Source organism: Bison bison, unplaced genomic scaffold (assembly GCF_000754665.1).
Source record: "Bison bison bison isolate TAMUID 2011002044 unplaced genomic scaffold, Bison_UMD1.0 scf7180017864340, whole genome shotgun sequence".
In the NCBI taxonomy this organism is placed as follows: domain Eukaryota; kingdom Metazoa; phylum Chordata; class Mammalia; order Artiodactyla; family Bovidae; genus Bison; species Bison bison.
In genome coordinates, this window is record NW_011494912.1 from 5,476,989 (window position 1) to 5,487,693 (window position 10,705).

At 50.1% G+C, this 10,705-nt stretch overlaps 1 protein-coding gene across 1 annotated transcript in view; it reads left to right on the top strand.

The window, feature by feature from the left end:
* Window positions 1-2,096: 2,096 nt before the first annotated feature.
* DTX2 (deltex 2, E3 ubiquitin ligase) overlaps window positions 2,097-10,705 on the top strand; it is a 36,712-nt gene continuing 28,103 nt past the window's right edge. The window contains exon 1 of the mRNA XM_010854357.1: window positions 2,097-2,258. The gene's annotated coding sequence lies outside the window, so the exon portion shown is untranslated. The remainder of the gene's footprint in view (window positions 2,259-10,705) is intronic.

The window sequence follows — 10,705 nt, forward strand, 5'->3', positions numbered from 1 at the left end:
TAATGGCCTTCCTGTGCTAAGTCAGAAGTTTGGGACTTTTCTGAATGTCAGCCGGTTGACTGAAAAATGAGGGAGCCCCAGATAGGGAAGCAGGAGCCCTGGGTTCTGGATGGGCTCCCCGCCTGGGGACCAGCAGGTTGGGCCTCTAAGAACTGTCTGCCATAACTGAGCACCCCCTTCATGTGACACTTCTCTTGGATCTAAGCCATCATGCTCACCCCGTGTCCCCAAGTCCAGCCTCTTCCCCAGACATTTCTGCCTCTCATCTGTTCTTCAGAAGTCAGCATTCCTCAGGGAATACCCTGGCAGTCCAGTGGCTAGGACCCCACAGTCCTGCATGCTGTGGGGAGAGGTCCAAAAAATGGGAATAACATCCATCTCGTTGAGAGGATTCACTGAGGTGACGCATGTCCAGTGCTCAGCACCTACTAAGTGCCTTAGACGTCCTGTGGATGATTATGGCTGAGGTAACTGAGGCTCTGAGAGGGGAAGGGAAGTGTCCTATTCTAATCTGTAGCCACTTCAAGCATCTAGTATAAATCGCGGGTAAAACGCTACCCTTCATTCCTCTATGGAGAGCTGGCTCTGGGCATAACTGGGAGATCCCGACTTCGATGCCTTCCTAGGCTCAAGACCAGTGTCCTCTGAGTCAGGTCCCGGGCGGTAAGAGGTCCTGCCCTAGGGTACCAGAAACTAGGCCTGCTGCAGGCACTCCTTCTCTTCCTTCACTAGCTTTTGATTAGATTATGTAAAGATATTTCAATTAGAGTCCAAGATTCAGAGGACGCTGAACCCCCTGAAACTGTATGTAAAATGTATGTGTGTATACGTGTGAATGTATCCGAGCATTTTTCTGGGAACCACTTTCTTTAGCTTTGTAAAGGAAGTCTGTGATCCAAAATATTAGTCATTAGCCTGGTTTAAGCCTCATCACTTTTGACCTGGACTACAGCCTAAGCCTCCAAACTGGTCTCCCCACTCCTTTCTCAATCCTCCACCCACCACAAGGGTATCCTTCTAAAGTGCAATGCTGCCTCTCTTTCCTCTGCTTAAATCCTTCCATTGACTCCAGTGGACTAAATTTCTTGCGTGATATTTAGAGTCCTTCATAATCTCACCCAGCCATTTAACCATATCCTGCCACACCCTAATCCATTTTCTCTGTCCTCACCCTGTCCATGTACCTATTCTCTGCCTTGGCTACACAGAACATTTCATTGCTGCCTGAATGCATCAGGCACTTTCTCATCTCTCATCCTTTGCAAATGTTTCCCTGTATTCCATTTGACAAACCCCTACTCAGGCTTCAAATTCTAGTGTCACCTCCCGTGAAATGTCTTCCTGACATCCCCTCTTCCTGCAATTAGGCACCCCTTCTATGCTCTTACTCCTTTATCACACTAGATTGCAGTTGCATGTTTAAGTGTCTGTCACCCAAGTAGGTATGAAGCTCTCCTGGGATGCGCCCAAGTAGGTACAAAGCTCTTTTTTCTTGGAAGAAAACCTATGACCAACCTAGGCAGCATATTAAAAAGGAAAGACATTACTTTGCTGACAAAGGTCGGTCTAGTCAAAGCTATGGTTTTTCCAGTAGTCACGTATGGATGTGAGAATTGGACCATAAAAAAGCTGAGCGCTGAAGAATTGATGCTTTTGAGCTGTGGTGTTGGAGAAGACTCTTGAGAGTCCCTTGGGCAGCAAGGAGATCAAACCAGTCAATCCTAAAGGAAATCAGTCCTGAGTATTCATTGGAGGGACTGATGCTGAAGCTGAAGCTTCAATACTTTGGCCACCTGATGCGAAGAGCTGACTCATTGAAAAGACCCTGATGCTGGGAAAAATTGAAGGCGGGAGCAGGGGACAGAGGATGAGATGGTTGGATGGCATCACTGGCTCAGTGGACATGAGTTTGAGTAAACTCCGGGAGTTGGTGATGGACAGGGAAGCCTGGCGTGCTGCAGTCCATGGGATCGCCAAGAGTCGGACACGACTGAGCGACTGAACTGAACTGAACCGAACAGGTGCACGTCGGGCTCGGCCCCGCCCCCCTGCTGCCCCGCCGGAACTACGTTTCCCAGAAGGCCCAGCGTCTTGGGCATGCGCACTGGAACCCGAGGAAGCTGCGACGCCGAGTTTCACTCAGGCTGCCTCCTCGTTAGAGTAGGAGCTACAGCCGGAGCAGTGCCCAGGCCGAAGCGGAGCTGCAGTCTGAGCGCGGCGGTGTCCTCCGCTCGCCTGCCTCGCTCTCTTCAGTCTCGGTGAGAGGGGCGGCCCGGGCCACCTGCTCCTCTCCTAGGGCTGGGGTCCCGGGGACGCGGGGGAGACCTAGCCGAGCTGGGACCGGAAGGGGGCGGGCGTGGGCGTGAGGGAGGGTTGGGCCGGGCTGGAGAGGCGCTCCGGGGTGAGGTCCCAGGGGGATTGCGGGGACCGGGCTCCGGGTGGAGGTCCCCGGGGGCGGGAGTTGAGGGCATTGAGAGACCGGACGGGGTGGGGAGCGGGAACGCTGAAGTGCTGGCAAGGGGAGGGGCGCAGACCCTGAGAGTTTGGCCCGTCGAGAGGAGAGTACCCTTTCGTAAAGGATCCGGAGGAGGCGGCGGCGGGGACACCGGGCTGCCCTAGTGAGGGTGTGGGTCCTGCTGGGATCTGCCTCCCGGTAGACGGGTCCCTGGAGCCGGGGGCTGTACTTCTGAGGAGTTCGCTTAACTAACTCCGCTTTCTTCTTCTCAAGTAAGGTCCGCCTTCCAGGAAGTGCCTCTTTTCTGGGACCCTGGCTCACTTTTGCGGGGTGCCAGTAGCTTACGCTGTGAAGAGGACTTAGAAGACTTCCCTCCCCCTTTGCCCCCGAAACTACCCTTTCTCAAGTCAGCTACTGTCCTCCACACTGGTTCCTCTTCCCTAAGTGCCAGTAGCAGTGGAAATACTGTGTGATAGACGCTTGGCCGCTTAAGAAACTCAAAATATTTCTGCGTGCCATCGTAGCTCGTCTAGAGTTCTAGAAGGTGGTCTTTCTGGTAATCAGGCTTTACTTAAACCATCTGGGTAACTATAGCTAGGCTTCTTGTTCATTCACTGCGTGACCTTGGCAAACTTTTATGTTCTGTGGTTTGTTGATTTCTTGGATGCTCACAGAGCAAACTGGCTTACAAAATCCTTTCAGGCCTTTCTGTGGAAGGGCTTTTTTTTTTTTTTTTCCTTCCCCTAACTAGCCCCTTGATTATTGAGTGGGCAGAGGGAGACTACTGTACCTTCTGCTGTGCCCAGGCTGTTGGAAAATAAATCTGGTGGTTTCCAGTCCCCAGCCACAGCACACAGACCCAACATCTGTGCATTCGTTTTCACTAACTGCTGTTTCCCAATTTAAAACCCGATCGTCTTCTTCCTTGTTGGCAAAGGTGCCTTGGAATTTGTGTCGCTGAGTCAGCAAGCCTTTCACATTTGCCCGGTTTTTGTTGTTTGCGTTTTCTATCAAGATGGGAATCCACACAAGTCATTCCTCCTAAAGATCTGGTATCTTCATCAATAAGGCACGGTTTGTGCCAGCTCTCCACAGAGAAAAGGTGAGAGCCACAGGGACTTCACGTCGCTGCCTTTCCAATCTGGTTTTCAGTAGAGAAAGTGCAGACTGGGAAGGGGGAAATTTGAGGTCCCCAGGATGAAAGTGAGCCCTGGGAGTGGATTGTTGATTGCCTCCTGTCTCAGATAAATTCAGGTGGCTTCTTGCCAACAGCTTCTCCTGTTTAACCAGTCTTAGAAGCTACTTTCTGTTTTCACACATGCGTTATGAGATGAAGGACACGAGTCAGGATTTCTGCATCGAAAATTTTAATTTCCTTGGTCACTTGAACCTTTACTGGGTGCTTCCTTTTGGTCAGGCCCCCTGCTTGGTGCTGAGCGTGCAGTGACCAGCCATAAAAACTCTGTCTTCCAGGAGCTCATCATTCAGTGGGAAAGGTAAAGAAACCATAGATAGCAACAAAGCGTTGTCGGTGTGATACATATGGAGGAGTGGGTAATCACAGGCAGAGCCCACCCCACCCCCACCCTTGCCCAGAAGGGAAGGTCCAGAAGGCTTCGAGAATGTGAGAGCCAAAGTGAATTGTGAAGAAGGAGTAGGACCCAGGAAGTATGGGACAAAGCCAGGCAGAGGAGTCAGTAAATGCAAAGTTGTGAAGAGACCCGGCGTGTCTGGGTCACTGTAAGTGTGACTCCAGTGTGGCTGGGGCAACGGGATGGGTACAGGGCTGAGTGTGGGGGCTTTTGCGTGTCATGTCAAGACATGGGGGATTTTAGTGGAGAATTCCAGGAAGGGCCTTGCTAAATGAGCACCCTGGCTAGAAAGCATGGAATGGGTTGGATTGGATCGTTCTCCTCGTGACTGTTTCCTTACATCACGCCAGCTTCTAGTACAGGGAGGTAGACAGGGAAGCTTGTGCTCTGGCTGTTCCTGGGCTTGTCAAAGAGATAGAATGGCCGGAGAGAACTGTAGAGGACAGATGCAATGCTGTAAAAGTTGATGAGAGGGGATTTTCTTGCAAGAGGGCACATCACGGCATCCTGGAGGTGTTTAACTGGTTGGCCAAGTGGGTGGGGTTCCAGGTAAAGTTGAAGCACAGAGTTGGGGAAACCGGATATATATGGGGTATCGGGTCATCACTTAAACTCTGTGGAAGGAGCTGGGGAGGGGGAAGAGTAGACCAGAGAGGGGTACTGAAGGGAGTGTGCCAGCAGGTAGTGTTAGGGAGGGACCAGGCTGGTGGACTTTCACCGTGAGCCACGGAATGTGAACATTGTTTCTAGACCTCGAAGGGAGGTGTGGAAGAGAGAGGGGCAGGACTGTACTCCAGGAAGCTCCGCCTCATCCCTGTCTCTGAGGTGGGTGAGAAGGAGAGACGGTGGAAGAAGCCAGGTGGGAGAGTGTGCTCATCAAGGTGAGAGGCTGACAGGTCCCAGCCGGGTGCTTACAGTGGGGGCTGAGGAGGCGAGAGCAAGCCAGGGCAGCTGCTGGGCTGTGGGGAGAAGCTGGAGGAGGGGCAGCCCGGAGCCAAGGAATCCAGGAGGAAAGAGAGAGAAGCAAGGAAGGTGAGTTTGACTTCAGACATGTTGGAGGTACCTAAGAGACAGCAGGAATGGGGCTACGGACAAAGCGTCCCTCATTCATTCCACATGTACCCAGGAAGTTGTGTGCCAGGGTTTGTGCTCAGCACCCGGAGATGAATTAAAGAGTTACCTCTGTGGGTTTGTTTTAATATTCACCTCAGATAAACAGAGAACTGGGTTGCTCCACACTGATCACCTGTTCACACATGGCCTACTTTTATTTATTTCCTAAGTTTTTTTTAATGAGTGTTGTAAGTTCCTGCGTTTCATCCATCCACAACAAAAGCCAGGATCTTGAGACAGAATACATATCCAGTTTTTGATCTTTCTTCCTGTTCCCATCCTGAGATATCCATTATCCCTTTGCTTTCATTTTTATCTAGTTTTATGGTACCTGGGTATTCCTAAGGAACCTAAAAAAATATTGCTACAATTTGTCCGTAGTATTGCTATCACTTGGTTCATTTGTCTTGAATATTGAATAATAGTCCATGGTGTGAACAAACCAGTTTCTGCATCTGATCTTCAATTGATGGGCGCCTGGTCGTTTCCAGGTTTTTGCTACTGAGAGAGAGCTGTTCTGAACACTTCTATACATGCTCCCTGTTGCACCTACTCAAGAGGTTTTCTTGGGTGTGAACTGAGGGCTGGTGTTTCCCTGGATCGTAAGGTAAATAAATATTCAACTTCCATAGCTGTTGCCAGACTCTTTTCTGAAGTGGTTGTACGAGTTTGCCCTCGTACACTTCCACACTTGCTCCACACTCTTGCCAACACTTGATATAGGCTGTTTTTTTTTTTTTTGCCAATGGAATGGATATAAAATGGGATCTTTGGGATCATGGTTTCTATGTCACCAAACCCTAATGTCAAGCATCTCTACATGAGTTTATTGGCATGTGTGTTTCTGTAAATTATATCTTCTGCCAATTTTTCTGTGGGGTTCTTGGCATTAAAAAAAAAATTGATTTGTAAGAGTTTTTTTATGTATGCTTGATTTTAATCCTTTGTGTTTATTGCACATATCTTTTTCCAGCTTGTAACTTTCTGTTTTCTTTAAGGCACGTTTTGTTGAACAACCATTCTTGATTTTAACACTGTGAAATGTATCTTTTCATTTATAGTCAGCATTCTGTGTCTCCTTTGAAAAATCTTTTCCTAACCGTAATCCTTGCCTGTAAGGAGCCCATGCCCCACTGGAGGGGACAAGTAGATAATCGCACTCAGGTGTCACATGGACATTGGTGGTTAGATGTGGCCACTTTTCACTGCAGGGCAGGAGTGGGTATAGGAAAGATTTCACAGGGAATTAAGAGATGAGTGAATGGACAGGTAGAGTGGGCACTGTGGGTGGGAGAGGGGTGGGCATGAAACAGCCTGATCAGTCCTGGGCTGTCCCTGGGGTTGCTGATGGCTGGACCAGGGATGTGGGCAGGGTATCTGAAGAAAGATCTGGACGATCAACGTGCGTGGGATTATTGAAGCCGTGGGAACAGATAAGAGAGTCACGGGGAGTGCAGAGAGGAGAGGCAGACAGGGCCTGATTGCCCGACGCAGGAAAGGCGTGGCTCTGGGGAGCAGTTGGGCTTTCCCAGGGGACCCGGGCCGCACACCGCCTGTCGTGCTCTCGGGTGCTGTGTTTTACCCTCAGGTGTTGGGCGAAGCCCAACGTGTCTGCAGAGCGCAGGCATGCCACAGGGGAGGCTCGCCAGAGCCATAAGCACTCTCGCAGCGTTTAAAAGAGAAACGGGTTCCAAGAAGTACTTCTCAACTATCCGGACGGTGAGAGCACAGCTTGGCTGGCAAACCGTAGCTCATGGGCCAAGTCAGCCCACAGCCTGTTTTTGTAAATAAAGTTTTATTGGGACACAGCCACACGAGTTAGTTTACACGTGGCCCATTACTGTTTTCACACTGCAGAGTTGAGTAGTTGCAGCAGACATCCTATGTTCTGCCGAGCCTACAATAGGTACCTTCTGGCCCTTTACAGAAAAGGTTTGCTGGCCTCGCGCTGGGGAGTCATGGTAACTGTGGTAACCTCGAGAGCAGAACCAGCCACCACAGTGGCGCAGCTCGTTGTCGCTAGCTAGATAATGAATCTGGGTCAGGTCTGCAAACGTTGCCAGGTTTTCTGGTTTTCAAGAGAAGCTGGAAATCTGGATTGATTGACTGATTTATCCTAATTTTAAAACATTAGCTCAATCTGTAAGATTTACAAACTGTAGTAGGCTGAGCAGACACATCTGGCAGGCTGATGTACCCACATCAACTTCTCCCTCTGCAAACTGATTTGGGAAACCTGTGACTGGGTTTCCCCCATAGCTCAGCTGGTAAAGAATCCTCCTGCATTGCAGGAGACCCCGGTTCAATTCCTGAGTTGGGAAGTTCCCCTGGCGAAGGGATCAGCTGCCCACTCCAGTATCTTGGGCTTCCCTTTTGGCTCAGATGGTAAAGAATCCACCTGCAGTGCGGGAGACCTGGGATCGATCACTGGGTTGGGAAGATCCCCTGGAGGAGGGCATGGCAACCCAGTCCGGTATTCTTGCCTGGAGAATCCCCATGGATGGAGGAGCCTTGTGGGCTACAGTCCGTGGGGTCACAGAGAGTCGGACGCGACTGAGCTCCTGAACACAGCACAGCACATACCTGTGACTTCTCAGGCAACTTGCTTATCTTTTGCCTCAGTTTTCTCTTTTATAAAACAGAGATAATACCCTGCCCTGTATTGTAAAGATTAAGTGAGAACACTCAGAAGATACTTAGCCAGCACTGGCCTGGTAATACATAGTAAGCTCTTGTTGCTGGCCACTGTGCCTGCCATTGCTTCCTCGGCTCCCACATTCTGGCCTCAGGGTAGGCCTGGGAACCAGGGCTCAGCCCTCTGATGACCTGTGGGTGGTCAGTTTGCTCCTGGCCAAAGAAGGGGCAGCGGGTTCTTGGTGCTGGTGAAGGAGGTTGTCCATGGAGCAACTGTCGGTCACCGGGGCCCACCCCCTGGATACTGTGTGGCTTTCTGCTCAGACCTGCCTTTGGAGGCCCCAGACAGGCACCAGCCAGGAGAGGAGTTGTCATTTCCCATCTTGCAGCCCCAGCGTGCAAGGGACAACTCAAGTGTTAGTCCTTCCATCCTTCAGAAGCCTAGTAAGGTCTGAGTGGCGCTTGATGGAGCCATCCCTTGTCTAAACCAAAGCCCTACCTTGCAGCGCTCCTGTTGTAATAATCCAGGTCCTTGGGTGGTGTGTTTTTTGCACTTTCTGGGAACTCGGGTGGGGCGTGTGTCTCTTGGCAAGGAGGCACCGTGGTGCTTTGACAGGCCTGTTAATGAAACCCCACTGGGACGGGAGTGGCTGTCTAAAGTCAGGATGGTAGGTTAACAGAGGTGGGGGTTTGGTTCCTATTTACGATCTTTTGAAAGTTGTGGGCATTGTTGAGGTTTGTTTCTGATAACAGAAGTAAAACTTTCCCACTTTAAAAAATGGGAAAAGTTCAGAAGTTAAACAAAAGGTCTCCTGCAGTTTCTCCACTCAAAGGCAGCTGTTGTTAGCATTTGGGTACATTTCTACTGAGTTTTCTCTCTGCTTCTCTTTACCAAGTTAAAGTAGTGCTGTGGGGAATAGCTTTATGTTGACGTTTTCCTCTAATCTCCTTAGATAGATTTCTTAATGATTGGGTCAAAGCAAGTGATGGCCTCACCATGGGGCATGCAGGGTCTTAGTTTCCTGACCAGGGATTGAACTTGCGCCCTCTGCAGTGGAAGCATGGAGTCTTAACCGCTGGATTGCCAGGGAAGTCCCCTGAGTGAACATTTTTAAACCTCTTGATACATATTACCAGACTGTTTTCTAGAAGGAGTTTATCCCTCCCAGCAATGTGACTTCTCAGTGTTTGTGGGACTGTGTATTGAAATTAAGTTATTTTTATGACTTTGAGAGACAGAAAAATAATACTCCATTGTGTTAAAAACAACACGTCTAGCAAAGTAGAACATTTCTTTGATATGTCTTTGCACAGGATTCGACTTTCCCAGGTCCACAGGAATGCTTTCTGACAGTGCCCGGGTGGCCAGCTGCCCATAACAGGTCTTTCAAGGTCATGCTCTAGTTACTGGTCATGCTTACCATGTCAGCTGGTGGGGTGTGGAGTTGCAGGCCCGTGCTTCTGGGAAAGCACCCGAAAGAGAGGCAGCTTAGAAAATAGGGCTTAAGGTCACCCAGCCTCACTGGTCTCCAGCCCGTGCACCTCAGACGCCTCTGTCCTGCACAGCGGCTTCCTGGGCCTCTCGGAGTCGGAAGTAGAGGGCACCCTCTGTGGCAGAGCACCCCACGTTTTTACATCTTGTGTTATTGATGGGAGGCGTACGGTCACATTTGGGAAAGGGTTCTGCTGTTTATAAGAAGCTCGAAAACCCATCCAACCCCCTGAGCAGTTGAGCCCAGGAGAGGGGCTGTGACTGTCCCAGGATCATTGCGTGTGGACCCTGGGGTGAACTGCCCACTCAGGCTTGGGCCAGGCCACTTCGTATTTCAGTGGGACTCAAGGGGGAGAAAATGGGTCCTCACATGTTGGCACATTGACAATCCCTCAGTCTGGGCACCAGTTTAAAACCACGTTCAGGGCCTTCTTCCTGGAGGCCTCAACTGTAAGGGGATCCGCTTGTGTGGCTCCCCGACTTGGAGGCCCACAATTAGGTGGGATGCGTCTCACTCAGATTCCTGTGTCAGCTCAGATCTTGTTCTAAAGTTTTCCTAAATCCCCTAGGAATAGAAAGACTCTCAGACACACGTAACTCTTTTGTGTCAAACACATCTCTGGTAGAACAGCAGGGTCCTGCTGTGCCTTGGGACCAGGGGCCAGAAAGGGGTTCAGAGATCAGATCAGATCAGTCACTCAGTCGTGTCCGACTCTTTGCGACCCCATGAATCGCAGCACGCCAGGCCTCCCTGTCCATCACCAACTCCCAGAGTTCACCCAGACTCACGTCCATTGAGTCAGTGATGCCATCCAGCCATCTCATCCTCTGTCGTCCCCTTCTCCTGCCCCCAATCCCTCCCAGCATCACAGTCTTTTCCAATGAGTCAACTCTTCGCATGAGGTGGCCAAAGTACTGGAGTTTCAGCTTTAGCATCATTCCTTCCAAAGAAATCCCAGGGCTGATCTCCTTCAGAATGGACTGGTGGGATCTCCTTGCAGTCCAAGGGACTCTCAAGAGTCTTCTCCAACACCACAGTTCAAAAGCATCAATTCTTCGGCTCTCAGCCTTCTTCACAGTCCAACTCTCACATCCATACATGACCACAGGAAAAACCATAGCCTTGACTAGACGAACCTTTGTTGGCAAAGTAATGTCTCTGTTTTTCAATATGTTGTCTAGGTTGGTCATAACTTTCCTTCCAAGGAGTAAGCGTCTTTTAATTTCATGGCTGCAGTCACCATCTGCAGTGATTTTGGAGCCCAGAAAAATAAAGTCTGACACTGTTTCCACTGTTTCCCCATCTATTTCCCATGAAGTGATGGGACCAGATGCCATGATCTTCGTTTTCTGAATGTTGAGCTTTAAGCCAACTTTTTCACTCTCCACTTTCACTTTCATCAAGAGGCTTTTTAGTTC